The following is a 16,750-nucleotide window of genomic DNA, read 5'->3' on the forward strand; positions in this document are numbered from 1 at the left end:
TCGTTGAGTTGGTCAGTCTGACTGAACTACAAACTACAAACGTGAACGCGCAAGAACGATAATTTTTCATTGTTTTAACTCAGAAAGTGAACGATTTTTTCAACGATTGAACGATAAACGATATCGTTATCGATAATCGTTCAAAAAGTCATTGTGTGTGTAGGCACCTTAAAGATCTCTCTCTCGCCTCTCTCTCTTTTTCTCTCTCTGGGCGAGATGCACTAACTTCTCGGCATACTTACCGCCGGACACCACCTCCCTGCTGATCGCATATGCACTAACATATGCGATCAGTAGCACAAAGGACAGCTCTTCCGATAAGTGCTGTCCTTTGCGATCTGTCCTGCGCCATGGACTTCGGGGTTTATGACCCGGGAGTCCATCTGTGCATGCGCAGAGTGACGCGACGGCCGCGGGGCATCTGATCGGATCCCTCATAGCAGCACGATGCGGTAGAAGCCCATAGGCAATAGTTGGCGTTACCCACCGCATCGGAGGCCCGGCGGCCACCCCTTAGTGCATACGGAAAATATGGTAAAACCCCGGAAACTCCACAGCTCAGTAGACAGCAGCGTGTGCTGGGCTGCGGGGAGGAGGCTGATGTCGCTGAGCATCAGCGGTCTCCTCTCTCTCCCTGCAAGATGTGCCAGTGCGCTGCTACCAGTAGTCATCTGTAGTGGGCAAAAGAGAGGTGTTACCCAATGTGTATTTCTAAAGTAAAAGAAATGGTTACAAACATCACGTGTTACTGGAGCCGACCTGCACCCATCCTGCAATAGTAGCAACTTTGCATGTGCCCACAATTGCTGCTTTGTTAGTGAACGCATTTTTAACATTTTCGAAGAACTCAGCATCCATACAAGAGTAAAGCAATACAATTATAATATTATGTTTACATAGACCATAATGAAACATACAGATTTGTCCTTATACACTGTGGCTTCAGTCGCATCAAATGGAATTGGTATGAAATACAGCCGACTGCATGATCGGCAGTTCGATTCCCGGCAGCGGCAGCCCGACATCAGCAGAGATCCCGGCAGCGGAAGCCCGACAGCGCTGGAAATCCCGAACGTGGATAGGTAAGTATTGTCTAACCTAAACTAACCCCACTAACGCTAACCCTCCTTAGGGGTGCCTAACCCTAACCTCCCCCCCGTGCCTAACCCTAATCCCCCCTCTAAGTGCCTAACCCTAACAACCCCCTTCCCCGCTGCCTAAACCTGAGTCCCCCGGGGGGGTGCCTTACCCTAAGTCCCCCCCCTGGCGTGCCTAACCTTAACCCTCCCTCCCCCTAGCCTAACCCTCCCGGGGGGGTGTCTGACCCAAAGTCCCCCCCCAGGGAGCCCTAAACCTAACACCTCCCCCCACCGCGGCTGTCCGCTCGCGGCGCCCGGCATCACTACGGTCGGGATGCCGGGCGCCGGTCTCCCGGCGTCGGGGAAATGCCGGGCGTCTACATCTTGACGACCGGCATTTCACCCTTGCCGGGATATGACGGTCGGGAAGCCGGCTGCCGGTATTTAGGCAGTCGGCTTCCCGATTGCATACCCATCAAATAGCCCCGTCGGTGTGCCAGGTCCTGGGGCAACTCTTTCTCGCTCAAAATCTGCATCTTCACATAAATAATACAACTGGGAGCGATAAAACAACGTAGCTAAATTACACTAATTAGTGAGTAACAGAGTAATCACTGTAAGAAGGGCTCTGCTATTTTAGCTAATACGGCATGCTAAAACTGCCAGGAGATGCTGGGATGTGTAGTTCCACAGCAGCTGGAAGTCCTCATGTTGAATATATCTACAGAGACTGGCCCAGTGAAGCAGTTGTCTCACCCTAAGCATCCAGGCCATTATCACCAGGGCAGCTAAGGGCTGGCTTCAGTTAGCTGCGGTTAATTGCTGCGGGATAATCGATCTGGCCTATTCAACTATAACCCGTGGCAGTCTGTGATCAACTCTGCAGGCTGTAGTTAACACAGATTTCTGTTCAAGCCTGAGGAGGCTCGAACAGAAATCTTTGTTAAGTGCTCTAATCGCGGGTGCCGGGAACGTGTTAACCCATAGCGGATTCTATGGGTTAACGCACGTTAGCGGATAATTTGTCGCATGAGAAAAAGGGGCTATTACCGCATCTAATTAAGGGCCTCATTTGTCAACAAGTTTTATCGTTCACAACAAGTGATAATACCTTTTGCGTATGATAAATGGTGCTCCAGCCAATCAGCTCCCAACTGTCATTTTTCAGACAGATGACAGGTGGGAGCTGATTGGCTGGAGCACCATTTATCATACGCAATCGTTGTGAATGATAAAACTCGTTAAGAAATTATGCCCAATTCGGCACCAAGTATCGCTCAGCAATCTCAGTGAGGCTTTTTGATAAATTGCAGTGATCAGACATTTATGATTGCTGTAATAGACAGCGCTATCACCACTTTTGACAAAGGGACAAATTAATTAATTTCCTCAGGTTCCATAAGCACATTTAGCCAGTGTATAGCTTAAAGGGGCTTTCTCCACCCATCAAGTTGTTTCTGTCCTGCAAAAATCATAAATGTTGGGCATTCGTTTTTTTTCCATTGGTTCCTGAGGGGCCTATATATCATTGGTGGCAGTGGGGCCCTGAAAATGATCATTCCTAAGTAGAAATTATTTTTTTTTCGGGGGCTATGTATCAATAAGCAGTTCCAACTAATGCAGAAGTCTTTTGGGCTCTGTCCAGGCAGTGGTCATGCTTTTCTGCACAAATACAGTGACATCGAGATCCCTCTGTGCTGTCCGATAGCTGTTTCCATTGGAAAAAACCTGAAGATGGCGTTAGATATTGGAGGCAGTAGAATCTGAAAGCATCAGGTTTTCGGAGCTCGATAAATAGCACAAACACATACTGTATGGGGACAGCGATTCTTTCATTGCAGCTCTGCATTACAGAGATGATAAATGTTCAGGATACAAAAAGCATTCAGAAACTGCAGTCTCCACAATAGTTTAGGGCTTGATAAGTATATATTATTTTACTTAACAGACCCTCACCCCATTTTTTTGGCGGGAAACTCAGTGCAAGTGTTAGATGAAGTAGCAATATCCATTGTTACTCAATGTAATGATGTCACGGCTGCATACATCATATCAGTTCCTGCTATTATGTCTTCCTTAGGGCTCTCTGTAATAAGACGTACTATTTACATATACGCTCCTCTCCCAGTTTCTCTTACACGATCACTAAATGGTGGCTAATTGCCCAGATAAATGTTTTTACACCACCCAGATCATCAAAGTGCAGTAAGAGCAGTAGTAGATCCTGAACACATCCTGCTGTGGCAGAACAGATTGAAATCATTACTACCGCTCTTTCAGTAAATGTAATGAGTGTCAGTAAAAAAAAATAATTGTAATTTTCGGCCATGTATAATCTGTCAATACAGTAACTATTAGGATTATTACTATTATATTATTGCATTTTAAACTAGAAATATCCTTATTGATGTGTTTTTTTTAATTTATTTTGTAAATCACTGTCAGTGTTATATCTCATAGTTGCCTACCCTCCCGATTTGGCTGGGTGCCTCCCGAAAACTGGGTGCCGCTCCCCGCCCCCAGGTAGGCAGGCAAGCCTCCCAGCGGCCGCCAATCCACCCGACCCCCCCCCCACAGTGACACTAGAAAACCATGCAAGGGGGGGTGTGGGGACACAAATCTTGTCACCATGGCCCCGCCCCCTGCTTCACGATGCCGTTAATATCGCCATTGTGAAGTGGGGGCGGAGCCATGATGACATGTTCGCTCCATGCTCCGCCCCAATGCTGCAGCATTGCAGCGCCACGCTCCTTTTTGCCATGCCCCTGCCATGGAAGCCGGACAGGGAGCAAAAAAAAGTATTAAATAAATACCATAGAAATATCATAATCAGGGCCGTAACTAGGGTAGTGCTACCAGTGCCATGGCACAGGGCACCGCAGGGCAGGGGGCGCTGTTTGGGCCTGTCAATTTTCCTGGTTATTATCATTCTCACTTGTAGCTTCCTCTTCTTTTATCCCCAGCATTTCCTGGCCTCTCCTATCTCTTCCCTGGCCCTTCCCCATGAGGCCATGGCCCTCTATCATGTGCACTATCTTATGTCCCTATTTAAAAAATGGAGGGGGGGGGGGCGCCAATGCTCTCTCTAGCACAGGGCACCAAAAAGTCTAGTTACAGCTCTGGTTATAATCACAAATAATCAATAATAAACAACAATTTATTATATTACCAGTTATTTATATAGCGCACACATATTCCGCAGCGCTATGCAGAGAATAGTTAGCCATTCACATCACTCCCTGCCCCAGTGGACCTTACAATCTATGTTCCCTATCACATGCTCACACACATACACACTAGGGTTCATTTTTGTTGGGAGGCAATTAACCTACCAGTATATTTTTGGAATGTGGGAGGAAACCGGAGCACCGAGAGGAAACCCACGCAAGCACAGGGAGAATATACAAACTCCACACAGTTAGGGCCGTGGTGGGAATCGTACCCACAACCTCAGTGCTGTGAGGCAGTAATGCTAACCATTACACCGTCTGTGCTGCCCAATAAAAAATTGATAATAATGATAGTGATATTGAAACTAAAAACTGGTAAATAAATGATGGTTCTTGATGAAATTGAAATGTTCACAATAAAAATCAGAAAGTTCTGTGTCCCGGATGCATAATAAGATCTTATTGAACAGATAAGAGAAAGTGCACAAGCAACAATTGTATCCAAAAAATAATAATAAAAAAATAGTACTTGCAAGTATGTAACACTGTATCCACTGCTTCCTGATGAATGTATCTGGGTGATTTATTAGGAAGATAAGCCGTTATCTTTTCCATAGCGGCTATATGTCAATATTTTTAATAACCGCTTGAAGAGAGGGAGGGTCATGATGCTTCCAATGAGAAGCTATAAGGCAGCGGGCTGCATTAAGGATTAGGATGTCTAATTTATCTGAAAGCTTATCCAAAGATGCTATAGAGAGGCCCAGAAGGAAGGACCAGGGATCTCTGATGATCATAGAATTAGTCATCTATTTCATTAGGGTCATCACTGCATCTCAGCAAACCACGATGTTTGGGCACAACCACCAGATATAAATAAAGGTTCCTGACTCTCCACAACCTCCCCAGCAGAGTGGAGATATAGACCAGAGTATTTTATTCAACCTGGCAGCCAGGTACCATATACCATCGCAAATATGTGTTGATATATACTGTATATATATATATATATATATATATATTGATACAAATGTCAAAAACAATTTAGATTGTACATTGTAAGAAAAGAAATATGAAAAATACCAAAAAATGGTGAATCATTGAACATAAATGCATGAATACCTTCCTCTAGATTTATACTTCTTGTTCTGTAGATGCATGTTAATTTAAATAGTAAACATATTACACATTAGGAATATATACAGTATTAACTGTATCTACTCTTTGCAATCAGAATAACAGCCTAAAAGTAACAAAAATAAAACAAGCATTTGACAGAGCAGGTAGACGTGCCAACTAACAAACCACAAACCCGCAGCTCCTGTCTAGGGCATGCAGTCTGCGCAGCTCACTAATGCTGGAGGCCATGGCGTGCTGCCATTGGGACTCTGTGGCCAAGAACATGAAAATTCCATAAACATAACATACTCCAGTATACCATTAATAATGCCAGTCACTATATTATATGTAGGCTGGCTGTATCATCCTGTTACACATGTGAATTACACAGGTTCTGTGGCTAATTAAAACTGAGAGAAATGGAGACTTGAAGCCAGCCAGCCACAGAACCTGTGTAATTCATATGTGTCCCGAATGAAAGGGATGATATGGCAAGTCTACTTATATGCTGTTATTAAAGCTTAGAGCAATGGTTCCCAAGCTCGGTTCTCAAGGCACCCTAGCAATACAGGTTTTAAGAATATTCATGTAGGGCCTGATTCATTACAGATCGCAACTGCGATCACGGCTGAGATTACGCATGCAGTCTGACTGCGTTGATATGCTAATCCATTGCTATGCTGTCACAGTATTACATAAGGACGCCCACTTTACCTTACACACATCCGTAATGTTTAATCACTGCGATCACAATCCGATCGCAGTGAAGTCTTCAAGCACTGCGATGCATATGCATGGGCAGAACGCAAGAATCGGCCGATCGCGTGCGTAACCGCAGTTGCGTTCGGCAATGAATTAGGCCCAAAGTGCCATCCAATTAGCTCCTGTAATTTTTCAAACACAGCCTGTAAAATAAATTAGGAGCTGATTAGTTGGTACTTTATCTCCACTTTACACTATCTCTCTCCAAGGTTTGATACATCTCCCTTGAGATGTAGTATTCCACTGTTACTGCCCAGCAAGAGCCTATAATATGTCAGATAGTAAAAAGTCCAACAATATATAGTATGCAAGTGAATCAAATATGTAATGAATAAAGTCTGGTATAGCCAACTTATAGTGGCAATGTATAAAGATCTAATATTGTAGCGATAATGTCCAGCTCCCTACAGAGCCATATGTGACCTACCTAATGTGCCAGTGATCCTTTCAGAAGATCAGCTAGTTATAATGATCCAAATTCTAATATGCCAGTGTTAATGACCAAAATGATAAAACGAACCAATAATAATGCCCACCAAGACCATATAACTAACCAGCCCCGTTCCAGCCACATAACACCCACTCTCTACTCCCTTCACTGGCTGCTGAAAGATGACGAATCATTTTCAAGATTGGCTTACTAACCTACAAAGCCCTACATGACCAGGGCCCAAGGTACCTGAAGCAGCTTCTGATTCCTTACTGCCCTGCTCGATTACTGTGATTCGTTGATGAAGGATTATTAACAGTATTGTACCTAGAACCAGGGGCGTCTTTAGAGAGGAGGGGGCCTTTGTGCATCCTCCGTCATGGGCCCCCTCCTCTCACCCCAGCAGCAGGCAGCCCTGATGCGGCTGGCCGGCCACCGCAGAATCACTAAACCCTGGACACTAGAGAGTGCCCAGAGTCTACTGCGCATGTGCAGATCACCAGAGAAATGGCGCAGCTGCCATTTTCCCGGCGATTTCCTCAGAGCACAAAACGCCGGAAAAATGGCCACAGCGGGCATTTTTCTGCATTTTGAGCAGTGCTGATAGACCCGACGCGGGACCACGGAGAGGTAAGTTTTAGATAACATGGGTGCAGGGTGTGAGGTGCGGGCCCCCGTGTGCCCACCCTGCACCCATTATAGATACTCCCCTGCCTAGAACCTCCTGGAATTCATCTGGGGGTCGAGCTTTCAGCTTTGTAGCTCAGACTCTATGGAAATCGCTTCCCAGCACATTTCGAGAGGCCTCCACTCTAGAGTCCTTCAAAAATAGACTCAAGACTTTCCTGTTCAGCCAAGCATTTCACTAATGTCCTTTGTTGAGCTTGTTTTGTATTTTATGCTATAAAGGCACATGTAAAGCACTTCGAGTCCTATTAGAAGAAAAGTGCTATATAAATAACATTATTATTATTATTATTAATAGATGCCCTGCAGTAGAAATAATTCCCAGTAAGATGCCTAGCACTAGTGTTACTGCACAGTAAGATGGTCATATTAGTATGATTCAGTCAAATGGCCATGAGTAGCAGCAATGCCCAGCAATATTTTTTTGTCTCCCTGGCCTTCGTTCAAAATTCCTCCATCATGTGGCTTCCTGGCTCTTAATATTCAAATGGGCTCTCAAGACCCATTTCTTCCTCAATGCTTTCCAGCGCTCATCCTGACCCACTATCCTATGCTCCTTCCTCACTATCTAGCCCATCTGTGTCACCCGTTTGTCTGACCCTCCCCTTAGAATGTAAGCTCTCACGAGCAGGGCCCTCTTCCCTTACGTACTTCTTCTTGCCTTACTTTTACTTTAATTTACAATGGCACTTAAAACTTGGTTACTGACCTGCTGCTTATTTAGGTGTTATGCAGCATTGTTTATAAATCATGTACTTGTCCTGCATTGTCTGTACTGTTACTAACTGTTGTCTTGTGTGCTCATTTGTTTCTGTACTTTGTAAGGCGCTACGGAACCCTTGTGGCGCCATATAAATAAAGCATAATAATAATAATATACAGTAACATGTACAGCAATAGTAGCAGTGCCCTGTAAAAGATGCTCAGTGGTATTAGAGAGTAATGCTCAATAAGATGTTCAACAACTAGTAGTAATATAACTAGTACTGCAAGTAATATTTACAGCGGTTCAAAAGTGGTTATTTCTCTTGCGGACGCCTTTCCCAGTGTCTATTCCAGTTTGGATAATGTGACTATAATGCTTCCCCAGCCGGGCTCAGTGCCACGTCATATGCATGTATATAATTGTACAGTGACACGGAATATGCTGGCACTACATACCTAACTGTTAATAAAATCGTATAATTCTATCTGATCAGAGCCAACAGCCAAGTCAAAGACAGTAGGTTGCAACCTTCTGTCTTCAGACTATGGGGTCTATTCATTATCACTTAATTTCTACAAAAGCAGGTGAAAATTAAAATTTTCACCTGCTTTTGTAGAAATTACGTTTTCTGGCCATTTATCAAAAGGGTAAAGCAGGAGATCACAGATCGTCTCCTGCTTTCCTTTCGTCTGGCGGAATGGCCCTCTGTCCCCATACACTAGTATCTCAGATATCTCCTGCTTATCTTCCTCTGGTGGAATGGCCCACTGTCCCATACACTAGTATCACAGATGTCTCCTGCTTACCTTCCTCTGGCGGAATGGCCCTCTGTCCCCATACACTAGTATCACAGATATCTCCTGCTTACATTCCTTTCGTCTGGCGGAATGGCCCTCTGTCCCCATACACTAGTATCACAGGTATCTCCTACTTACTTTCCTCTCCCGGAATGGCCCGCTGTCCCCATACACTAGTATCACAGATATCTCCTGCTTACCTTCCTCTCTCGGAATGGCCTGCTGTCCCCATACACTAGTATCACATATATCTCCTGCTTACCTTCCTCTCCCGGAATGGCCCGCTGTCCCCATACACTAGTATCACAGATCATCTGCTTACTTTCCTCTCCCGAAATGGCCCGCTGTCCCTATACACTAGTATCACAGATATCTCCTGCTTACCTTCCTCTGGCGGAATGGCCCACTGTACCCATACACTAGTACCACATATATCTCCTGCTTACCTTCCTCTGGCGGAATGGCCCACTGTACCCATACACTAGTACCACATATATCTCCTACTTACCATCCTCTCCCGGAATGGCCCGCTGTCCCTATACACTAGTATCACAGATCATCTTCTGCTTACCTTCCTCTAGCGGAATGGCCCACTGTCCCCATACACTAGTATCACAGATATCTCCTGCTTACCTTCCTCTGGCGGAATGGCCCACTGTACCCATACACTAGTACCACATATATCTCCTACTTACCATCCTCTCCCGGAATGGCCCGCTGTCCCAATACACTAGTATCACAGATCATCTCCTGCTTACCTTCCTCTAACGGAATGGCCCACTGTCCCCATGCTTGACTGCGGGAGCATTGGCCATCTTCAGATCATATTTGCTCCCATTCACGGCGCACACCTGCTCCTTCCCTATGGGAAGGAGTCCGGGTTTTAGCCCTTTGCCCCTGTCTGGTACCTTCTGCCAGACACTGGGGCTTTTGTGCACCTGTGTGAGCTCTAGTTCACGCAGGCGCACTAGCACTGCTGAGTCACACTCGGAAGTACTAAGTTTCACTGTGTTTGGTATATAGTTGTAGGTTATCATGGAATGTCAATATGGTCATAAAGTCATCATGTAGCATGTCGACAGAGAACACATTCACATTGTCAACACTGATGAAATGTCAAATGTGCCTGGTGGTCTAATGGTGATTTACCAGGTACAGCAGTGTCTCCCCCGGATCCAGTTTCACTGGTAAGTATTGCTAATCCTAACCCTTAACCTTTCCCCTATTACCTAACCTTAACCTCCTCTCCCATAGGCTAACCCTCCGCTTAGTGCCTAACGCTAACCTCCTTTCCCACAGCCTAATCCTCCCTCTAATGCCTAACCCTAACCTCCTCTTCCATAGCCTAATCCTCCTCTCCCATAGCCTAACCCTCCCCCTAGTGCCTAACCCTAACCTCCTATCCTATAGCCTAACACTCCCCCTAGTGCCTAACCCTAACCTCCTCTCCCACAGCCTAATACTTTCCCTAGTGTCTAACCCTAACCTCTCCCATAGCCTAATCCTCCTCCTAGTACTTAACCCTAACCTTCCCTCCCATAGCCTAAGCCTCCCCCTAGTGCCTAACCTCCCATCCCAAAGCCCTTACCCTCCCTCTAGTGCCTAACCCTAGCCTTCACCCATCCCATAGCCTAACCCTCCACCTAGTGCGTAACCCTAACCTCCTCTCCCATAGCCTAAACCTCCCCCTAGTGCCCAACCCTAACTTCCTCTGCCATAATTTAAACTCCTCCTAATGCCAAACCATAACCTCCTCTTCCATAGTCTAACTCTTCCCCTAATGCCTACCCTAACCTTTTCTTCCATAGTCTAACCCTCTGCCTAGTTCCTAACGCCAACCTCCCTTACCATAGCCTAACCCTCCCCTAGTGCCTAACCCTAACCCCCTCTCCGTTAGCTTAACCCTAACCCTCCCCCTAGTACCTAACTCTAACCTCTTCTCCCATAGTCTAACCATCCCCCTAGTGCCTAAACCTAACCTCCTCTCTCATAGCCTAACCCTAACCACCTCTACCATAGCCTAAACCTAACCTCCTCTCAAATAGCCTAACCCTCTCCCTAGTGCTAACCCTAACCTCTTCTCTCACAGCCTAACCCTCCCTCTAGTGCCTAACCATAACCTTCTCTCCCATAGCCTAACTTTCCTCTTAGTGCCTAATCCTAACCTCCTCTCCCATAGCCTAAACTTCCCCCTAGTTCCCAACCCTAACCTCCTCTCTCACAATTTAACCCTCCCCCTAATGCCTAAACCTAACCTCTTCTTCCATAATCTAACACTTTCCCTAATGTGTAACCCTAACCTTCTCTTCCATAGCCTAACCCTCTGCCTAGTGCCTAACGCTGACCTCCCCTACCATAGCCTAACCCTCTCCTAGTGCTCAAACCCTAACCCCCTCTCCATTAGCTTAACCCTAACCCTCCCCCTAGTACCTAACTCTAACCTCTTCTCCCATAGCCTAAACCTCCGCATAGTACCTAAACCTAACCTCCTCTCCCATAACCTAACCCTAACCTCCTCTCCCATAGCCTAAACCTAACCTCCTCTCAAATAGCCTAACCCTCTCCCTAGTGCTAACCCGAACATCCTCTCCCATAGTTTAACCCTCACCCTAGTGCCTAACTCTAACCTTCTCTCCCATAGCCTAACTTTCCTCTTAGTGCCTAACCCTAACCTCCTCTCCCATAATTTAACCCTCCACCTAATGCCTAACCCTAACCTCTTCCATAGTCTAACACTTCCCCTAATGCCTAACCCTAAGAGCCTAACGCTAACCTCCTCTATCTTGCCTAACCCTCCCCTAGTGCCTAACCCTAACCCTCCCCCAGTACCTAACCCTAACCTCTTCTCCCATAGCCTAACCTGCTCCCTAGTGCCTAAACCTAACCTCTCCCATAGTGTAACCCTAACCTCCTCTCTAATAGCCTAACCCCCCCCTAGTGCTAACCCTACCCTCCTCTCCCATAGCCTAACCCTCCCCCTAGTGCCTAACACTAACCTTCTCTCCCATAGTCTAACTTTCTTCTTAGTGCCTAACCCTAACCTCCTCTCCCATAGCCTAACCTTCACCCTAGTGCCTAACCCTAACCTCCTATCTCAAAGCTTAACCCTCCCCCTAGTGCCTAACCCTAACCTCCTATCCCAAAGCCTATCCCTCCCCCTAGTGCTAAACCTAACCTCCTCTCCCATAGCCTAACCCTCCCCTAGTTCCTAACCTTCTCTCCCATAGCCTAACTTTCCTCTTAGTGCCTAACCCTAACCTCTCCCATAGCCTAACTTTTCCCCTAGTGCCTAACCCTAACCTCTCCCATCGCCTAAGCCTCCCCCTTGTGCCTAACCCTAACATCCTCTCCCATCGCCTAACCCTCCACCTAGTGCCTAACCCTAATTTCCTGTCCCATAGCCTAACCCTCCCCCTAGTGCCTATCCTTAACCGGATTCAGTATGATTTACCACCAGTCGCATGGCCGGCGGTTTAAATCCCAACAGCGGCATCCCGGCAGAAATAAAAATCCCAATCGTCGAGAGGTAAGTATTGACTAATCTATTCTCCCCCCTAACCCTCCCTTAGGGGTGCCTAACCCTAACCTCCCCACCAAGTGCCTAACCCTAATCCCCCCTCTAAGTGCATAAACCTAACCCGCCCCTTCACCGCCGCCTAAACCTAAGTTGCCAGGGGGGATGCCTAACCCTAAGTCCCCCCCAGGGGTGTCTAACCCTAACCCTCCCTTCCCCTAGCCTAACCCTAAACTCCCGGGGTGGTGTCTAACCCTAAGTCCTCCTTGGGAACCCTAAACCTAACCCTCCCCCTTCGATCGGTAAGCCGGGTGTCGGTCTCCCGGCGTAGGTAAAATGACAGGCATCGGGATGTCGACGTTTGCCATTTAGCCCTTGCCGGGATTAGACAGTCGGGAAGCCGCTGGTCAGGATTCCATCCATCGGCTTCCCGACTGCTTCCCCCCTAACCTCCTCTCCCATAGCCTAACCCTGTCCTTTGTGTCTAACCCTAATCTCCACTCCCATAACCTAACCCTATACTCCCCTCCTGTAGTCTAACCCTCCACTGCCGCTCTGTGCAGAATGGACCAATATGTTCAATGCTGACATTTCAATAATGTCAACATCATAGCTGTAGATATTGTGGGGGCGAATATAGGAATGTTGGCATTATGACTACATCGCATTGCTCCTCCTGCAGGCAATGCACAATACAACCCCACAGCAAAACATGCAGACATGGATACAGTGGTAAAGCAGGGCCGCAACTAGTGGGGGGGGCTAAGGGGGCATTAGACCCGGGTGCTGGGGAGAGGCTGCCAGGAGGCTGGGTTGCTGCTCTTGTGGGTTTGGAGCTGCATCCCGGCCTTGAGAGACACAGAGACACTTTCAGTCTAATGTGGTGCCGGTTGCAAGCTAATCGGTGCTCGCGTACCGGCAGCCAATCAGCAGAGGCTACTCGTCCGGGAGCTCCAATTGGTTCGCAAGCGGTGCCACATTACAATGACAGCAATACTGACACTTCCCCAGCGTGTGGCAGCCCCATCCCGCGCCACCCTGAGTTCACCCACCGCACTGCCCTGGCAGGTAAGAGAAGGGAGATGGGGCCTTACTGTGACTTAATGTAAAAGAGGCCTTACTGTGGCATAATGTGTAAGGGGCATTACTGTGGCATAATGTAAAGGGGTCCTTACTGTGTCATAATGTAAAAGGGGCATTACTGTGGCATAATGAATAAGGGGCATTACTGTAGCTTAATGAATAAGGGGCATTACTGTGGCATAATGTGTAAGGGGCATTACTGTGGCATAATGTAAAGGGGTCCTTACTGTGTCATAATGTAAAAGGGGCATTACTGTGGCATAATGAATAAGGGGCATTACTGTAGCTTAATGAATAAGGGGCATTACTGTGGCATAAAGTGTAAGGGGCATTACTGTGGCATAATGTATAAGGGGCATTACTGTGGCATAATGTGTAAGGGGCATTACTGTGGCATAATGTAAAAGGGGCCTTACTGTGGCATAATGAATAAGGGGCATTACTGTAGCTTAATGAATAAGGGGCATTACTGTGGCATAATGTGTAAGGGGCATTACTGTGGCATAATGTATAAGGGGCATTACTGTGGCATAATGTGTAAGGGCCATTACTGTGGCATAATGTAAAAGGGGCCTTACTGTGGCATAATGTGTAAGGGGCATTACTGTGTCATAATGTAAAGGGGTCCTTACTGTGTCATAATGTAAAAGGGGCATTACTGTGGCATAATGAATAAGGGGCATTACTGTAGCTTAATGAATAAGGGGCATTACTGTGGCATAAATGTATAAGGGACATTACTGTAGCTTAATGAATAAGGGGCATTACTGTGGCATAATGTATAAGGGACATTACTGTAGCTTAATGAATAAGGGGCATTACCGTGGCTTAATGTATAAGGGGCATTACTGTGGCATTATGTGTTGTAAGGGGCATTACTGTGGCACAATGTGTTGTAAGGAGCATTACTTTGTCACAAAACCACACACCCTTTTCATCCTTTATGTTGTTTTTTTGGGGGGGCGACAAATTACGGCCTTGCCCTGTGTGACAAAAATCCTAGTTTCGGCCCTGGCGTAAAGTCTAGTAAAGCAATAATGTCACTATACTAAAGACAACAGTGACATACTTGGAGACACTGCAGGGCAATGATGAAATGTGATGTAATGTTACACAAAATTCCCATCATTTAGGTGGATCAAAAATAAATTCTGATTATTTATTTTAAAACTATAATGTTATCAAATCAAACAAATATATAGCATTCTAACCATATACAATACAATGTAACAAAATACAGTGTTATATATAAGGAACACTTAATTCTCGAGGTTGGACCGTGAATTCCGGGGGGGCCAAAGGTAACTGCGCTCTCTGCTCTCTCCCTGCCTCCCAAAAAGTCACTCTTGTTGCATAAGAAATACTGTATAAAAGTTACAAATTTGTATTTAAAAATGAAAAAATTAACTAAAAAAAAAAAAGTATCAATCTAAAACATTTACATTTAAAGGAAGAAATTATGTAAAATGTGTTTTAGTCCAATGAGAGACTGATGCTCTATTCCATTGAGAATGTTAACTCATTAGTCTTTTGAGAATAATCTATACCATAGCACCTAATGAAATCTGTTCAGCCAACTATGTACAGTCTCACTTTGATACAAAGCTTCAATGAAAAAAAAAAGTTTTAAAAGAATTAGCAGTCATGTAGGAAAAGTGCCTAAATTGCCATGAAAACAAATCATCTAACTGTATTGGCTGTGACAGGGACCAGCATGCAGGAAGAGGGGTGCCCAGAGCATTCCAAAAAAGAGAGTCTGTTACCTGTTCTGTGGCTGCAGCAGAAGTTACTGGGTTGAACTCTCTGCCAAACAAGATTGTGTGTTTTTGTGAAGGGGGACAGGCCCTGCCCTGCCTGTCACATGCACCCTGCCTCCTACACCTCCCATAGCCAGAGGCAGCTAGTGTGCCCTCTAATCAGCTGCCGTCATCACATGAGCCCAGGGCTGGGCACCCTGTGGGCACTGACTGTCTCTCAGTTCGGAGCACTAAAAGTACTGCCAGGAGCAATCAGATGTAACTCCTGTATTACAGCACGCAAAACATTTCCGCACAATTACTTTTTTGCATAAATGTGATTAAATAGCTTCCTAAAGCATACAGAATCCGGATTTCCAATGTAACTGCATCGTACACTTCTATGCAAATATATTATACGCTGTACAAATGTGCGCAGAATATTTAACTTTCTTAATTGTGCATGGATTGAGTGTTGTGTCAAATTGTGTAAAATTGTAACATACTCATCTATACCTGTCTCGCGATGGCTTTCTGATGCCACCGCACAAATACTCACTGCATGGGCATAATTGTACCCATAACATCTACACCTTTGGGATCAGGGGCAGAGTGGACCCAAGACTCAGAAGAAATCACTATGTTGCTGTAGTTATGGCCAAGTTGTATGATGCCATACTGCCTAGGTGAATATATAAAAATGTTGCATTGCTGGGGATATAGCACATGTTGGTGGGTAATAGTAAATGAGTGCTTATCCATTAGTGTTCCTGGTATTTGTAAATAACATAAATTCAGTCATTCAAAAATGTGAAATCAGATAGATTTTAATAAACACTTTTTTAAACCTATTGGTTACAATGAAAACTGGGTAATGGGCCTAATGCTGAGAAGAACTTCTGCCAATTTGTATAGTGTAAATTCTCCAAATTTGTACTGGATATGCCGACAATGTACGCATATGCGGGAACGCAGGGCGGCTAACATGTGACACTTGCGCATCCTTACGCCTGGTATCAGAACAGGGGAGTGAAGCAATATGTAAACGCAGCCCGAGTACAGTGAGCGCGTTGCCGTAAATGCTATCAGATACAGGCAGATACGCCCTCTACGCTGTTTACACCCTTGATTTTCAAGGGGACTCGCCATTTAAAAAAAATATATATATTATACGTTTGTCCCTGAGGATGGGGGTTGTCCCCGAAACATGTCGGTTTGAATAAAGGAAACTAACTTGGTTTTAACAAGTCTGACGAGTGCCGCCTGTATTGCTTCGAGTATATATTATATTATATATTTTTTAATGTATATTTATATTTTTTTTCAAGAAAAATTACATTTAGAACACGGCATAACAGCAGCGTGGGTATAATAGCATATCATCTTACGATCCATGTGACTCAGCATATATGGGGAAATATGCTATTTTAGCTTGGTTCTTTTTTTAGCTTTAAATTAATTATGCTCATTTTACACATTTTACAGCCATCTCTGCATCTAGCATTGTACTGTTTTTAGTAAGATGTAGAATTACAAAAAAAGAAAGATGTCGCCACCTAATGGTGGATTTATATTATACTTTTTCAAATCATCCATGCAGAATAAAGACTATGGTGCATATTAAAGCAATTTTGTGGGAAACCCTGCAAAACTGAAGCATCCCCAGG

General features: G+C 45.3%; 1 protein-coding gene across 6 annotated transcripts in view; it reads right to left on the minus strand.

Moving 5' to 3' along the window:
• Positions 1-15,182, minus strand: part of MLPH (melanophilin) — a 91,489-nt gene extending 76,307 nt beyond the window's left edge. For all 6 annotated transcript variants that reach the window (XM_088467744.1, XM_088467740.1, XM_088467741.1 and 3 more), the window contains exon 1: positions 15,111-15,182. The gene's annotated coding sequence lies outside the window, so the exon portion shown is untranslated. The remainder of the gene's footprint in view (positions 1-15,110) is intronic.
• Between the last annotated feature and the right edge of the window lie 1,568 nt (positions 15,183-16,750).

The sequence above is a fragment of the Taudactylus pleione genome, unplaced genomic scaffold, assembly GCF_031769625.1.
Source record: "Taudactylus pleione unplaced genomic scaffold, aTauple2 ptg000074l, whole genome shotgun sequence".
NCBI lineage: Eukaryota > Metazoa > Chordata > Amphibia > Anura > Myobatrachidae > Taudactylus > Taudactylus pleione.